The 18,361-nt window shown below is 26.7% G+C and overlaps 1 protein-coding gene across 3 annotated transcripts in view; it reads left to right on the forward strand.

Annotated features, from left to right (window-relative positions):
- The window catches only part of LOC143196452 (inactive dipeptidyl peptidase 10), a 417,095-nt gene that overhangs the window by 267,802 nt on the left and 130,932 nt on the right, over positions 1 to 18,361 (forward strand). Inside the window, exon 1 of one of the 3 annotated variants that reach the window (XM_076404132.1) lies at positions 7,193 to 7,351. The exons of the other annotated variants lie outside the window; for them this stretch is intronic. The gene's annotated coding sequence lies outside the window, so the exon portion shown is untranslated. Of the gene's footprint in view, positions 1 to 7,192; positions 7,352 to 18,361 lie in introns of those variants that run through there. 3 annotated transcript variants of the gene reach the window in all.

An 18,361-nucleotide genomic window follows, 5' to 3' on the forward strand; every position in this document is an offset into this window, starting at 1 on the left:
GGTTCCTCGAAGTTCTTTAAAAGCTGATTTTCAAACCACTGCAAAAACAAGTTATGGTTCAATTCCCCATGATAGTCGCCCTTAGATTTAGAAGAAAATACTTATTCTGCACCAGGAATAAAAATTTTAATTTATATTCCTATTTCCAGCATAAAGGAGTTCTTCATGACATATATATCTGCAATAAATTATTAATAAATATTACGACTAACAAAATCTAATCGAGAGTTATTCCCACGTTTACCTTTTTCCATCAACTTTTGTTGCCTTTACGCTATATTTATTATCATCTGGCCATGAGTGACACAATGTACCATTCTGAAATATCCACGTCTCATCTAAATATACAAATTAATATAATAATTCTTCTTTGACTTTGTTGTATGTTATTTTTGTTACATTACTGAAATTCTATATTATTCAACGGTGTATGAAGGGATGTTCAACATCCCTCAAATAGCTGCATATCTTTCAGCTTTCTATGGATAATTTCGAGGACTAACAATTTTCTCTGAAATAATTGTATTGAATTATGTTTCGATTGAAAATACTACTTACTGTTTTTATACGTTTCGTATATTTCAACTCTGATACAGCTTCTGATCATTTCGTATAAAGGCCGTTATATTGTTTTTTTATTTTTTGAGATATTTTAGATTTTGTGCCCGTACTAATATTCAGTACAGCTGTAACACGCTAAAAAATATTTTCAATAAAAACTGCGGAGATTTGAAATGTATTAAAACAAAACCTTAAAACAATGTTTGCCGGTTTATAACCCGTAATTATAATATTTAGAATAATTTTGCGTCCGTTTGATAACCGGACAACTCTGACAGGCTAGTTCGGTTTCACGTTCTTACTTATCAGACAGAATTATATCTCCTTTTAACTAAAATAAAATGAGAAGGACAATATTGTCTGATCCTGAAACGAATCTACAAATTGCGACAGGCATTAAATATCTTGATGAAGTAATTTACAAAAAAACTTTGAATAGACTATATATTAGGTGCTACATGAATTTATATTTTTTTTCACTTTACAAGGCAGCTATTAAAAAGAAAATGGTGCAATATTTATTATTCAAAATGTTTTCCATAATTTTCTATTTTTTTCCGCCAACGTCGCGATACCATTTCGACGAAGAATTGCTAAAGTAAGTCTTTTTGAGGGGTTTAATTTTATTCTTGAAAATAATATTCCCTTTATTCCTGTTCTGTAGGCACATTATTAAACTTTAACAAACAGAAATATTCTTATTATCATTTAATAGCGTAGCGTATTAATAACAAAGTTTACAAATTTACCTACTCGATACCACGCTGGAAAATATATTTCATAATTTCATTTCATATGCAACAACAATATCATATATATGGAAACAGAGTATTAATTCACAGAAATAAGTTATACTATACCTTATAATTTACATATATATTGCGTTAAAATTAATGTATACTTTTACACAACTGGGAATTACTGACAGATATATTGAAGTTAATAAATGTAAAATTTATATGACTAATAATATAAATATTAATATTACATATAAAATGCTTTTTAAATTTTTCATGATTGTCAATTTTTTTATGAAAATGTTGTTAAACAATATTGTCGTATTTACGTTTTACTTCACTCTCAATCTCCCAGTCAATCCCATATATTTCCTGAAACTGAAATAATAGCATTCTTTTGGCATGCAGATTGAAGCTGAAGTTATTGAAGAAAACTAGGCGACGTTTAGCAATTCTTGGAGATTGCATCTTCAGGGCGAGATGCTCTGATACTGCAGACTCTTCTAATAAGGCTTCAATTGAATAAAATGTAAGCAATTGCCTGTCACGGCTGTGTAATTAACCGTGAGCATCCTGTTTTTTTTATGACCCATTAAATAATTACAAAACCGGAAGCAAACAGTTAATCTTATGGTCTTTATTCTTATGAGATTGGATTTTTATAGTCTTAATTATCTGTAAATCTTAAAACTCTGGATGCGCTCAGGAAACTATATGGGAGTAGCCTTGTGCATTGATCTGAATGTTGTGGTCAATATCCATCCAGAGTTCAGTCAAAGCTGACTGCACGATATATTATATATCGTTGATGTTATTTTATACGTGTGTTTATCATCCTCCATATTTCTCTTACGTATGCTTTCTAACACACTCAAGGCGCCTGAGATAACTGCAATATAACTTTAGTGCCGTGATTATTTAATAACCTTGCAATGCGGTCTGCTGTTCCTTTAATGAACAGAAAAACTTCTAGGAAAAAGTTTTTTTACTTATATCCCTAAACCTGTACTCATTTGGAGAAAGTATATTGAGGTGGTGAAAGTACATAATGTAGGGAATTCAAGACGCAGAATGTTTGATGTCGGTGATGGTGTGACCTACCATGAAGGTCTGATGTGTGAATATTCTCCTTTCATAGAATTAAAACATCTAAAAAACAAATCCGGGAATTATTCTCGGATCAAGCCGGCTTTTATAATAATTTAAGTTATTTTAAATTAACTTCTCCATAACATATTAAACATAATTATTTACCATAGAAATTAAGTAAAAATATAACAAAGAATCTAAATCTCCATCGTTAGACCTATTATTGTAAAATGAAGTGAGGTTAATATGCTACCAAAACCATGAGAATATATCTTCAAGATGATCACGTCTAATTAATTAATATTTAATATAATCTAATAATTAAATAGTATTGAGACATGTTCCAATATGTTCATCACTGAGATCTGTAGGGCTGAAAAAGTTTGAAGAGCTATCAATAGAAATTGTATGTCATGTATAATTATCATGCTGTATTTCAATTATCAATACAAGATTTCCCTATTCAATCATTTGTATATTTAATATAATTCATTATTACATAATAGTGAAGCCTAACTATTTGTAGGATTATATATATTTATATTATTTTTAATCTTATTCAATATTTCCGTCAAGTTAAATTTAGCTTATATATGTGCGTATTGTAGAAGAATATAAATCTATATGCAGATATTCTTTCACAGATTAATTATTTAATATTAGATAAAAATATGAATAGCAATAACTGAAACTGAAATATGATAGAGATTTATTTATCAGAATTATTGTTTCCATAATTCATACTATGATAAATATTTCGGCTTATATATTACGAACTATCATAAGTTACAGAATATTTTTGTTTTCATTATTTATCCAGTGATTTATCCATTGGGTCATATATTACAGATTATTGAGAAATGTGGCTGTCCAAAACTAAAATACATCAATGTTTTTTAATTCTAATTTTTGAAATATACCAGTTATACTTAATAAAAAATAATATAATATATTGTAATAAATAAAGAATATTTTCTTACGCATCTTAATATATATATAGATTTAATTAAATCTTGAAAAATAATATTATGCTTACTAGAGTCTTTCAGACCCTGCTAACTTAATTACATTTACTGTCGAATTACATAGTACTCTATTTATTATTGGAACCCTTCATTAACTAACTTCGCCCTCTTGAATTTTCTTGTTAGACAGACGTTGTCGGCAAGAAAAGGTTACCTTTTTCATGGCTATCGTCCTCCTAATGATATGAACGTAGGTAATTGTTTTTCTTATAGGTAATATACATTTTTCTTATATATCAGCTGCTGTGATATGCATAATACTTTGTTCTGATGCCACATCTACATGGCATCACATAACACTCAAAACAATATTACCCAGATGAATTATATCTATTACGCGGATCCATTGGGGATGTTCATATATTAAATTTGAATTATACGTCAATGCAATATTGGCTCCAGTTATCCAGCGATTTTGATTTTAAGAGTGATGAATCGTATGTAGCTGCCTTACTAGTTTTGGACTCCGAGGATCGTATATATTGGACACAATAATATACAATATTTTCATAAATATTCCTAAAAAAAGAGTATTTTCAGTTGAAATTAATTAGAAACATATTTCAAATTAATAATAATACAAAACGTCTTGATTTTTCTAGACCTATTATTATTATTATATATATTGTCCCAATGTCTAAAAAATGATCTGACTTCATAGGATTCATCATAATCATTTTTAAATAGTAACAGTCGACGTAATGATTTGCCTTTTCAAAAAACTTCGATGTTTCTTCTTACATTACATAATCGCTTACTAACTTAACTAATATTTTATTTCATTGTTGTATAATTAACAACAAGGAGGTTTAGTGGCAATTACGGATTAACCTATAATTTATTAACCTATACCAACTCCCTATAATCAATTGTACATCCGAAACCTATTTTACCTAATGTTGTATTAGGAATATAACTGCTAGTATTTCTCTTATTATATGAGTAATGTATTTGCTGGTACTCAATTATTAGTTATTAAATATTTGAAAACCCCTAATCAGAAGAATTGTTCAATCTTATAGTAAATCATTATTGAGTAATTGTGAGGTATATGTTTAAAGCTGTGATTAAAACTTATATTTAAAAGGCTTAACAACAAATAAAAAGATCAAAATTGAATAATTTCAACTGTTTATGTGTATTGTTAATTGTTACTGTGTACTTCCAAGAGACTGCTGCTAATGTTTGACAAAATCAACTATATACTTTCCAGTGATTAATAAATTACAGCGCTTGAAATAATTCAGGCCGCAAGCATACTCCAAGATAGATTCCGCGATTTCTAATACTTGAAATAATTGAAGACAATAACTAAATAGTATTAAGTAACGTTATTTCATCGTTTGAGTTAAAAAAGGACCAAAAAGGGGAGGTTTGTTCTTCAACGGCTCGTATCAATTATTCTATACTTTTACATTCATATATAAATTAAATATAATTAATATTAATTAATTAATTTTCATTATATTAATAATAACAATAATTTAATAGTTTCACAGTAATTTAAGCCACTGTCTAGTAGAGCATTAAATAGGCCAATGGCCAATTAGGTCGCCGATAATAAATATCATCATCAGTCTATAGCCAACACTCTGGGAGAGTGTCTACTTCTTAACAAATACGTTTCTGCTGTTGCTGAGGGACTCTTTACTAAATTCGTCCACAGTTGGCGAGAGGCCGCAGCTATTCTGGCCTCGGACAATGTCACTTTCCTGTTTTTCAGTTCGTTCTCCGTAAATATCAACATTTAATGACAACAAAGTTACGTATGTCAGACTGTAACAAGTCTCGAAGACATACAGAAGAACTGACAAGATAAGCGTTCGAAAAAAGTGAATTTTAATCTTGATTGTAATACTACTTCGCTTCTAAATTCCCCATTTTAGAGAACCAAACGCTACTTCAGCTTGGCGGTTTCGGTTAATTACTTCGGTTGTAGATGCCACTTTTTTCTCCTGCATTACTGATGCCAAGTACTTACTGGTTGGTACTGGATCCAACTGATATTTACAATAGCTGGTGATCTCTTTAGTTTTCAGGTGTTTGATAGTATAGGATTCAAATGGATTCGACAAATCATTTCACACTAACACACAGGTAATGGAACCATCGTAAGAGGCTGAAATTTTCAATTAATTTAGAACATACCCAGTCCTTCATCGTCCATCGTCCTTATATCATTAAGCTTCATACGATAAATTTTATTAAATCAGATAAATTTAGCAAAATAACAACGAGTAACAATAACATGTACCTTTAGCAATAAAATATACTCAGCCGATTTCAAAGCAACCTTCTCTCGAATCCATACTCAGGTTTAAACGTGACTTAAAATGTTCGTTAACGGGCCGCCGGTCTTCTGGCGACAATTAGTCCCATAATCGACGCAGCGATTGCTAGCCTTTAAAATGGACCACATGCTGTACCCTATCAGGTTAAAATCCGGCGGGTAGGGAGGCCATTCTACCGTTATGATGATGTCCAGAAAATGGTCTCGGCACCAGTCTTGCATCGCTTTTGCCTTGTGGGCCGGAGCGGAGTCCTGGAATGAGCTACTGAGCCCATGGAAGTACGGCAGCTTCGAATCGCAAGATACACTTCTTGATTGATTTTGACGCCTCGATTTATAAAAACGAGGAGGAATCTTGCTGCTGGAGCAAATTCTATCCCAGACCGTGACAGACTGCTGATTTTGGCGATGTTCAAAGATGGTCAATGTACCGGGACCTCTCCTATAATTTTGGTGAATGTGCACCTGCTCAACGGTGAACCTTTTCTCGTTTGTGAAGAGGATGGGCTCCCATCGCTGAGCAGCGGCCTGAGTTGATGGCATCTTTCGAGTCGTACCCGTCTTTTCTAATCTGTGAGGTGCTGAACTTTTTGAAGTGACTTACTTATATCAGTATCACGGGCGATTTTTCTTATGAAGATTCTCAAATTTCGCTGCACTCACTTCTTGATGATCCTACGGTTAGGATAATTATAAGCGGTGCACTTTCTTCGAATCCCTGAACCCCAACCATCATGGTCAAGCTCTCTTAAACCATTAATGGCACGAGAATCAGTCGACTGATGACTAATAAAATGGTATATAAATACAAGAAGAGTTCGGTAGAACAATAATTAGTTTATTACAGTAGAACAGTTTTTTTGGTACACCCTGTATTGTAAAAACTACCTAAAATATCTTTTCCAAATTTCTTTAAAGAATTAATTAAATTACATTGATTTTATTATTGATTTTCATGCATCGTATATCTTTATCGGAATTTTAAAAACATTTTCAATATTCAAGAATTTTATATAAATAGATCCCATAAATTATTGTTATTTTAGGAGATTCATGAATGTTTATTAAAATAAAATAGTATAATATAAGATAAAAGTTTATGAAACTTTTAAGTAATGCACAGAATTACTAAATATCTTTTAAAATCTTGGTATATACTTTATACAAACCGTTGGCTATATGACAAGATGCAATAATACACCTGATGAGTAAAACTACATATTTCATCAAAACCTCCTCTTCCGTGGTCCCCGGCGAGGCATAACCGCGTTCTTCAATGTTAGAAACGTGACATTTAAGACAGGAACAGTGAACATATCGGGGCTACTTAATACCACCATACGTTTTACGATTTTACGTCGTCCTTTGTAGTGGCACTCTTCGTCCAAGCAGGAGCAACTTTTGCATACACCACGCCTACTTTTCCTGCCACCTACGGCAATACCGGCAGCAGAAACAGACCGCAGTGTAAGCTGCAGCGGTGTCGGAAACGGTTCGGTTCCGCCAGGCGCTAGCGGGATATTTATCGTAACCATTCTTCATCAGTTAACGCTCAAAAAATTGCGATGCTCCTCGCCAAGTTTGGGTGTCATTGAGTCATACTGTCGGTATACCGTGCAACATTGTCTAAATAGTTTTGTAGATGACAGGTGAACTATAAAAATTGTTTTTTTGTTAATTTTTATAAAAAATAATTTTTATCTAGAAATATAAATTTCAAAATATATATTTATTGGTTTATAAGAATTATATTTAAATAATTCTCAAGAAACTATCACTGAAATGAAACCATTATATTTTACTTTTTTAACAAAAAAACCTACATGGATGTTTTATTTTCATTGTTTGGATATCAAAATTATTGTTCTCTTGATAAATATATAAAATCCTTATATTGTATCTTATCTTTTTTTTATATAATTTTGTAGAACCATTGGGAATAATATTTAATACTGTATTAACTTTATAAAATATTAATAATTAAATTTTACAATTTCATTAAAATTATTTAGAAATTTAATTAATTAATAATAAATTAATAATTTAAATTGTAACCTTAGTATAATGAAGAAAATTTAATTGCCAAAACTTGGAATGCAGAATTATCATAAAAGTAACTAACATACATAGATATAACAATAAATGTAATCATCACGCCTTAGTAAAAATACTTTTAAATTATGATGCTATGATTTTCTTCTATTGGTTTAGAATTGTTAATTATAATTTTATCATATCTTATATTAAAATTGTTAATTTAAAACTATATCTTTAGTTGTACGCCCTAAATAGCCCCTGAGGCTTGTGATTAAATAAATAAATAAATAAATAAATAATTGCTATAAAACATTTAAAAAATACAAAAATTGACTATATATAAAATGTGTTGCTATAAATAGCCGAAATATATACAAATTTAATAGTACAATTTGTATGTTTTTCATATTTTTCTTCATTAATTGCTTGTTTGTTTTATTTATACTGAAGTGTAATATTTCTTAAGAATAAAAATGTAAATATTGTCACATATATTCACCTTTATTTATATATATATATATACAATATATATATATATATATATATATATATATATATATATATATATATATTTATATATATATATATACATATATATATATATATATATATATATATACTAAATAACAATAACGATATTAAATAAACATAAAATTGATAATTACATAGATGAAAACAGTAACATATCTAGTTGATATTATGTACCCAACACATTTTGAAATTATGATGATGAATTTGTTGCTTTGTTTTCATAGTTTGTATACCAAAATTATTTTCCTCTTGATAATTGTATGTAATCGTTACATTACATTTTATTCTTTCTTTGTATGATTTTCTAGAACCATTGGGAATAATATTAAGAAAACAAACAACTTTATTAAATTTTAATAATTAAATTATACTTAATCATAAAAATTAATAATAATTTTATTAATTAAACAATAAAGAGAATATAAATTACACAGTTAGGATAATTAAGAAACTTTAATTCTTAAAATGTGGAATGTATACCTAACATAAGAGGATTAGTTATAATATTAATTTTTGGTTATAATTTCATATTGGCATATAGATTTATATATATATATATATATATATATATATATATATATATATATATATATATATATATATATATATATATATATATATACTGGTGTATATACTGGTAACTAATAAACTTACATGAATTACATTAATTAAACTAATTTTCCTCTTAATAAATATATATAATCCTTATACTGTATCTTATTCGTTTTTATATAATTTTGTAGAAGCATTGGGAATAATATTTAATAATGTATTAACTTTATAAAATAGTATTAATTAAATTTTATTTAATTTCATAATAATTAACTAGGAATTTAATTAATTAATACTAAATTAAAAATTTAAATTGTAGCCTTATATTTTTTAATAACATTTTGAAAAAAAAACACAAGCATTTACATAGATTGCTTGTTTTATTTTCACTAAAGAGTAATATTTATTAAAAATAAAATGTAAATATGTTTACATATGTTTACAAACCTTTATAAGAATTAGATTTATGTAATTCTCAAAACTGTTGAAGACTATCACTGAAGTGAAACCATTATATATCATTTATTTAGCAAAACAAATAACATAAATGTTTTGTTTTCATTATTTGGATGCCAACTATTCTCCTCTTACTAATTGTATGTAATCCTTACATTACATTTTATTCTTTCTTTGTATGATTCTATAGAAATATTGACTATAATACTTAATAATTTATTAACCTCATAAAATATGATTAATCAAATTGTACTTAATTGCATAAAAATGAATCAAGTATTTGATTAACTAAACAATAAATTGATAATTTAAGTTATAGAGTTAGGATAATGAAGAAACTTTAATTATCAAAATGGGGAAATAAGTTACCATAAATAGGTTAGTTATTATATTGATATTAATCACAGAATAATACAAATATATAAAAATTTAACATGAAACTTTAATCATCATTTTTATTCAATAAATGTTTTAACTTGTAGTTCTTACTTTATTTATAATACACAATAATTATTATATTAAATATATATATAATTGATAATTACATAGAGAAATAGTAAACTAACTAGTTGGTATTGCGCACCAACATAATTTTGAAATTGTATTTAATATGAGATTCATAGGACTACATTATAGCAAATTCACAGTTATATGAACTTTGCTAATATTTGTTTGTATCTGTTTTGGGTAAACTTTAACGAACATTCTTGTGAATTATATATAACATTTCAATATATAGACATAAAATACATTTTAAATACATCAATAATCCAACTTTTGTTGTTATAACTAAACTAATAAGTTTTATCTGTTCGAATATGGGTAAAAGCCTGTTGGGTATATATTTTTTTAAACTCGCAATTAGTATTAATGGTTTTTCGTGCTTTTATTTGTTCTGTTAAACACTAGAAACTTTTTATATATGCTGTACTTGTTCTGCATGTTTGATTTATTAATTCATAATGTTCACAAATTCCGTCTGAAATGTAAAAGAACATAATTATCGTAATAAATGTTCAAAATACGTATCAGTATCAACAATTAACATAGCGTATCACATTAAAAATGGATTTTAATATATATAAAATAGTATATATAATATATATATAAATAATATAAGTATATATATATATATATAAGTAAATATATATATATATATATATATATATATATATATATATATAAATATATATATATATATATATATATATATATATATATATATAAATATATATATATATATATATATATATATATATATATATATATAAATATATATATATATATATATATATATATATATATATATATATAAATATATATATATATATATATATATATATATATATATGTATATATATATATATATATATATATATATATATATATATATATTTACTTATATATATATATATATATATACTTATATTATTTATATATATTATATATACTATTTTATATATATTAAAATCTATTTTTAATGTGATACGCTATGTTAATTGTTGATACTGATACGTATTTTGAACATTTATTACGATAATTATGTTCTTTTACATTTCAGACGGAATTTGTGAACATTATGAATTAATAAATCAAACATGCAAAACAAGTACAGCATATATAAAAAGTTTCTAGTGTTTAACAGAACAAATAAAAGCACGAAAAACCATTAATACTAATTGCGAGTTTAAAAAAATATATACCCAACAGGCTTTTACCCATATTCGAACAGATAAAACTTATTAGTTTAGTTATAACAACAAAAGTTGGATTATTGGTGTATTTAAAATGTATATATATATATATATATATATATATATATATATATATATATATAATATATATATATATATATATATATATATATAAATATATATATATATATATATATATATATATATATATATATATATATATATATATATAAATATATATATATATATATATATATATATATATATATATATATATATATATATATATATATATATATATATATATATATATATATATATATATATATAAATATATATTAATTATATAGCGCTTAGTAACTAATTTATATAACCTATTATAATATTTTTATATCTATGCAAAGAATGGAAATATCAGTACTCAAGTTTTATAGAAAAAGTAAAGAGAAACGTAAAAAACAATATTATCTGGCTATTATTGGAAACTGGCCAACAAACTACAAAGTTTGTTATTTATTGGCATTGAAATTTTTATTTTTATTTTAGATTTATATTTAGGGCTCCAAATATAGTGTTTTGTGATATTTAGTATTAGAGATTTAATGACCAATTTAAATGCATAACAATGAAATATACATAAATCTACATAAAAAGTATGCTAGTGTGTAGCATTCATAAATAATATAATTATTAAACTAAAGGTATAGCAACATAATTATTGAAAATAAATATTATAAAAATTGGTTCTATACATTTATTTAAGAAAATAAACGTTATTATTTAAATGAATTATATATCATAGCAATATTTAGAAAAAGTCTACATCATGGTAACAAAAACTTAAAAAAGGAAATAGTTAGTAACAAGTTAACGGTTTTACATAAAATAATAATACGTGGTTAAGGCGATGGTCCTCTCACTTGAACCTCTTTTAGAGCATTGATATTTGTGATTATATATAATTATCACAAGACAAAAAATCTAACATGGAAATATCATAATAACGCCATCTTAATAATCAGACTGCAAATTAATAAACATAAACTAAATTATATTTAAAAAACTTAACATTTATATGTAGTGCTTTATAAAATGGATTTACTTATAAATACACTGACGAATTTTGAAGTTATTTGATTAAAAATAGAATGTGTTTGTTGTTTAATAAAATAAAATAGGGTTTATTGTATATAAATTGAATAGAATAATATCAAACAGAAAATTAATCATTTTGTCTTATCTTAGTTCATTAAATTTTTAAATAATTAACTATTGTTTTGTTAAAATTATAAAATTATTAAATATAATTATAAATGAAGTTACATATGTATACAGGTACATACGTATAGTTTTGGTAGAAATTTAAATTACAAATTATGTAAAGCATAACAAATTATATAGAGCAATACAATACTATCAAATTTTATGGAAAAACGAAAAAGGGACATAAAAACAAAACTATCCGCCTATTGTTGGATGGTGGCCAACAAACTACAAAGTTGTTTATTGATTGCAACTCACATTTCCAGATCTTATTTAGAATATCTAACAGTATATGATATAGCTCTCTGATAATTTCACAATAAAATTAATTATAACAAGCATATTATAATGTTTTGTACAACTGGAAATAGAAACACATTTTTATCATTTTGGGTTACAAAAAAAAAATAATATTAATTTACCACAATTCAAATAAACGGAAGAATGAAAGAAAATGTTGCACATATTACAATAGAAAATTTAATAACTGTAATACAATAATAAAAATATATATTCGTGTCCTACTGTTAATTAAATGAGAATAAATGAAAACTATATTTGAACTATACAACTTAAACTATACAATATATAACTTATATCATATACTTTTATTATAATTAATTGAAAATCGCAAATCTCAAGACTTTGAAGACAATATATTTAATGAACAGAAGTTAACAGAATTGATACGACGCGTGCATATTGCTTGGAAGCTAACTAAGCTGCGAAAAGAGTGTCATAATGATCACACAACTTGGACACTTGATGACAGGATCAATGTAGTATGGTTACATGAGTCATCGTTTACATTATTTCCTACAAACGTGAGGGTTTATGTACGCAGAACCCCAAAGAAAGCCTACGATCAACACTGCCCACTTCCTAGAGCCAAGCATCGAGGTGGTTCCATTATGATTTGGACCAAAATATCGCGGTATTCAATTCGTCCTCTCCTTCTCATCACTAGTCGGATTGTTGCAAATTATCTCAAAATGTTCAGTGATGAATCTCATACTATGACTGGCACATTGTTGCCGAACAATGCCGTAGTTCAAGATGACAATGCGTCCAAACACAAAGCCAAAAAAGCTTGGTATAAGAGGCATCAGAATATTTGAATATTTTCCATTAAACACTATTCAGGCACTCTACGAATCTATTCCGCGAACAATTGCTTCTATTTTGGAAGCAAATGTTGGCTCAACAGTTTATTGAAAAACAGATATTGTGTATATGTCAGGTGTTCATGTATTTTTTTTCTTCCCCTGTACATTAAAACACTTTACCATTCTGATTGATATCTTTAACCCTTCAATCTGGAATAACTGGAAGATTCGTTTACATATTATATGATCCCAAAGCAGAATTTAACACAAACACAAATAAATTGCCGTACATTTTGGTGATTGGATTCAATGATTAAATTGATTCAATTAAAAAAATTTGGGGTCTTGTAAAATTTTTGCAGCCCCTAAGTTACAATGTTACCGTACTAATAATATTAAAACTGACTTTCTTATTACATAGCTTAGTTGCTGCTACGTATGCCTTATTAATTATAATAATTCACACCCTCACTTATAAGGAATACAGACGTTATTGGTGTAAAAGGCTTTGAAGTGATCTCCAATATAGTGTTTTATTAAAATATAGAATTTCATAAGGAAATATATTATTAGATATAGTTAAATATGCTAAAATAATGAAAAATAAAAAATATTGTATACAGGATTTTTTTACCACGTTTTCTTAAAATAAATATAATAATGATATATTTTGATGATATTTTGTGCGCTGTATCTATTCGAAAACAATCGACAAGTTTTTATATGACGGTTTTGATAATATTAGTGAAAATGTTTCAATTATTAAAATACACCTAATATTGTTATATTGTTTGTATTAAAAATTAAATTAAAACTATTTGCATATAAATGCTACCCAAACTAAATAAAACGTGCTGCTAACAATCAAGTTTTCTCATGTAAAATCGTATATTTTAATTAGAAACACGTTTCCCCTCAATTACCATTCATTTCGCGTGTTTATTCTTGCATTTGTTGTATTTCACGCCCACTGGCGTTCGTATAACAATATTTGTTTCTATTATTTACCTTTCGGCGGATATTTTTGGGTCATTTGTTGTATGTAAATCAAAGATGCATGAGTAATGGAGCCGAATATGTGTTATTCATAAATTGTCTGGCATCGGTTATCTCCAGGGGCCAGCACAGACCATTCAGAAATATTGGTATGCACAATTGTTGCTGTTATTTGTCTTTGTTTGAAACTCATATGTAATCTGAACATTTTTCGTATGTATTGAGATTTTTTGATGTTATACGTTTATTTTATTTTTATATTTAAAAGACAAAACAAGACAAATGTTTTTTATAAAATTATTCTGTTTACTTTTTTATTAAATGTATTGATTATGTGACATATTATTAGAATTATAAATTATACAAGTATACTGATATAGAGTAGTCATGTCAGTCATAACAGTAGTAGATATTAAGTATGTTTCTAAACTAGATATTTAATTATATTTTTTCTTGAATATAAGTTTAATGAAATGAATAATTTGAGTCTGTTACTATTTCTAGATGAAAGGGTTTGACAGTACCGCTGATTGTTTATATGTGAATTACTAATAAGTATCTTTAGTTAGAAATATTAGTTAGTTAATTAGAGTTATTGGATTGGATCTCAACTAGATATTTAATGTTTTTCTTGAATATAAATTTATTATAATAAATAATAATAATAAAATAATTCCGAAAAAACACTTGCAAGAAGCGTTACTTTTATAACGTAATTTCTGCAAACTTGGAATAAAAATACTTAAAAGACAAAACAAATTCAGTTAAACTATATTTTAGATAAAATTGACTTTTTATTAGTTCTTCTTTATCCATATATTAAAATTTTCATTTTAATTACTGGAAACATGTGTCGAGCGTTCCCGGCTCGATAGCTCGATATTGAAAAATCTCAATAAGATCGTAAATGGAATAAAAGGGGATAACAACTTGTAAACGGGCTTAATTTAGTATATTGTTCATGTATTTACGATTCGTAAGGCTTTGTCTCATTTGAGCACAAAAGATTTTTACCAAAAGTATATCACATACTTTCTTTATATTTTCTTTAATTATGATCCTTAGAAACTTTATAATGTTGACCATCTACAGTATAACTTCTAGAACAGAGGGCAATATTAATTATTGAATGTAATAAGAATAGTAAAAACTAATATGTCCCGTCTCTAACATAACTGTATCTTTGTCAAAGAGAAAGGTAAAATACTATACTGTTGAAGTAAATAATAGCATGATTCCATACAATTAGGTATATTCTAAATTGGATATAAGGTTCGGTTTATTCGAAATAAGATATCATACCAGTATTCCAACCGTTAAAACTAAAATTAATGCACATATGGTTGTCGATTTCTGTAAGTCCCCCATTTCTGTAAGTCATTCCGTACATCGAGAATCACCTACAGGAACTTGCAATTGCTTCTTGGCAAATTAAAGTATAAAGACCATGGTTGGCAGGTGTGTAACGATTTTAAAAGTTTGTGCATGCTACTTGAACAAGTTGGATTTTTAAAAATTCCATTGATTTTTGTGTATATAGGATAAATTTATGTCCCATGTAATATGGGATGGATATATATGTCTAGTTGGCAATCGAAGAAGCTTAAATCTAGTGAAAAGAACATCCTCCAGAAAGCATTGGTACCTCCACATAAAGTCATTCACTACCGCTGCATATAAAGTTGGAATTGAGGAAGAAATTTTTAAAATTACTTTCTAAAGATGGAGATTTTTTCAAATACATTGTTTCGAAGTTTGAAGGCTTCTCAGAAGCAAAGGTTAAGGAAGATGTTTTTGTCTTTTGACTGCTTATGACTGACACACATTCTTCCCGGCAATGGCGAATAGCCAAAAAGAAGGGTGAATCAGAGAGACATTTTTAATAATCATAAAGACCCTAACTATAAACAAATAGTCAAAAGAATGCTGCAAGTAGTTCAATCTTTAGGTTGCTTAATTAGTCTGAAAATACACTCTCTTTAATCGACTACTTCCCAGAAAAATTGGAGGTGTGATAAAAAATTAAGTTAAAATCGAGAGAAGGCAATAAGGAAAATGAACAATCTCAATAATGTCAGACTACTGTTGAACGCCTCAGAGAGATCTTTCAGATCTTACCTTAACCTTACTAGCTAATAACAATTATTTAGTGTATGCTAGTGAAGGTATAGTTAATTGTTTGTAAATGAAATTACATCTTTTAAATCTATTATATATGACTTTAATGTAATAAATAGTTTAATATATTTACCAAGATTGCTAACAAACGTGTCGATCTATATCAAAATGGTAGTTACCATATATTTGGGATTCAGCATATCCAAACATGTATTTATTTAACACAAACTATTAATATTTTAAAACATTTTATATATAAAGTTTTCTATACAACGAACTATGATCCTCAGCATTAAATCTGCCGAATGATCAATGATGAATTTAAACACCATTCTAGAAAATATCCTTAACTATTAACGAGCCTGGCTACTAGCATGAATCACAATTACAAAATACATCCATGGCTTCGCAATATTCGAACACGCAACTATCACAACAAGAGAAGGACCGTCCTCTCGTCTTGAATTGTGCTTAATATTGTTCTTCAGATTATACTCACATACATAAACAATCTCTATGGTCCATTCTTATATTCAAATATTCCACTTATATCAATGATTATAAGTAAAATTGGGTTTTTGGATTTTTGATGGTTGCAAAATCCTACAAAACTTAGATAACCATCAATATTAATGCTCATGTGTTATTTTTAAGCTGAACTGAGATATAAGTCTATTTTTATATCTAAATTAAAAAATACTAAACAATATTAATTAAACAATACTAACAATAATTAATGTATCTTTTATATCACGAGTATAAGCCCCAAACTTTCATTGCGGTATATTTACAAGTTTTAGCTACATTTTATTAAACACAAATTTTATAAAATATCTAAATAAATATTGAATTACTAATCTAAAGTATATTTTAATATATTAACTATTTAGTATATTTTATTCAAAACTATTTTAGTAAATAAAACCATTGATAAAAAAAATTAAGTGCAGAAAGTGTTTGTTCGGTTATAGTTCTATAACTCAGATATATTTCATACAATATTTGTGACAGTTTCTCATAAAATTTATCTTTTAATTAGTATTATTATAGTTCCATGTGACGTCATTAGTTTCAATTACATTTTATGGATGCATAGATGATTTATGTTACCGTTAGGGGAGGCATATCTGAAAGTATTACTTGTTTTATTTAACTATAACATCAAATGGTTTTCTTTTTTTATAATTAATTAATTCTATTATAAAATAATATAATGCATTTAAAAACATTAATTAAAAACTGTTATTCAGTAACTAAACCATATAAGTCTTTTATATTTTAGGAATTAGTATGAATTATAAATTAACTTTCTAATCGTATTTTACAATTTTTACGATATAGATAAATCGTGCACTTCTGCAACTAGAATGTATGCCATAATTAAAGTGTATATGGGACACACTTTCTTTTTCAGTAAAACAAGGATGTATTGACAGTATTATTTTCACCCCGGATAATTTAACGGGTTACAATATTTGTTAAAAAATGCCCAGTGAAAACAAATTAATATAAATAATTAATTATTTTTAATCTCAAGTCTGAAATATAAAACGTAATCCATTCATGATGTTATAAAAAATATATAAGCTAAAATTCACAGAATTAATTTTTTTTTAACTTTATGCTCAGATTATCTGTTCAATGTTTCGAATTGCCCAAAAATATAAATTAATCTGAATAAGCTCTTGGAGAATGGATTTTAAAAAAGGAATAATACACAAACAGGATTAATTAAATTTAACATTTTGACCGTTTTATCTCTTTTGTAAATGATGCGCTCGCATATGATAAACAACAATAAACAAATGAATGTCAAGGATTTTCAAAGTTTTATATACTAATATACATATATACATACAAACGCTGCAAACAGCCTGCTACAAATTTCAGATGCATTGTGTTCTAT

This window comes from Rhynchophorus ferrugineus, unplaced genomic scaffold, assembly GCF_030347505.1.
Source record: "Rhynchophorus ferrugineus isolate W39M unplaced genomic scaffold, kcgeb_rfMv2 rfM4, whole genome shotgun sequence".
Classification (NCBI taxonomy): Eukaryota; Metazoa; Arthropoda; class Insecta; order Coleoptera; family Curculionidae; genus Rhynchophorus; species Rhynchophorus ferrugineus.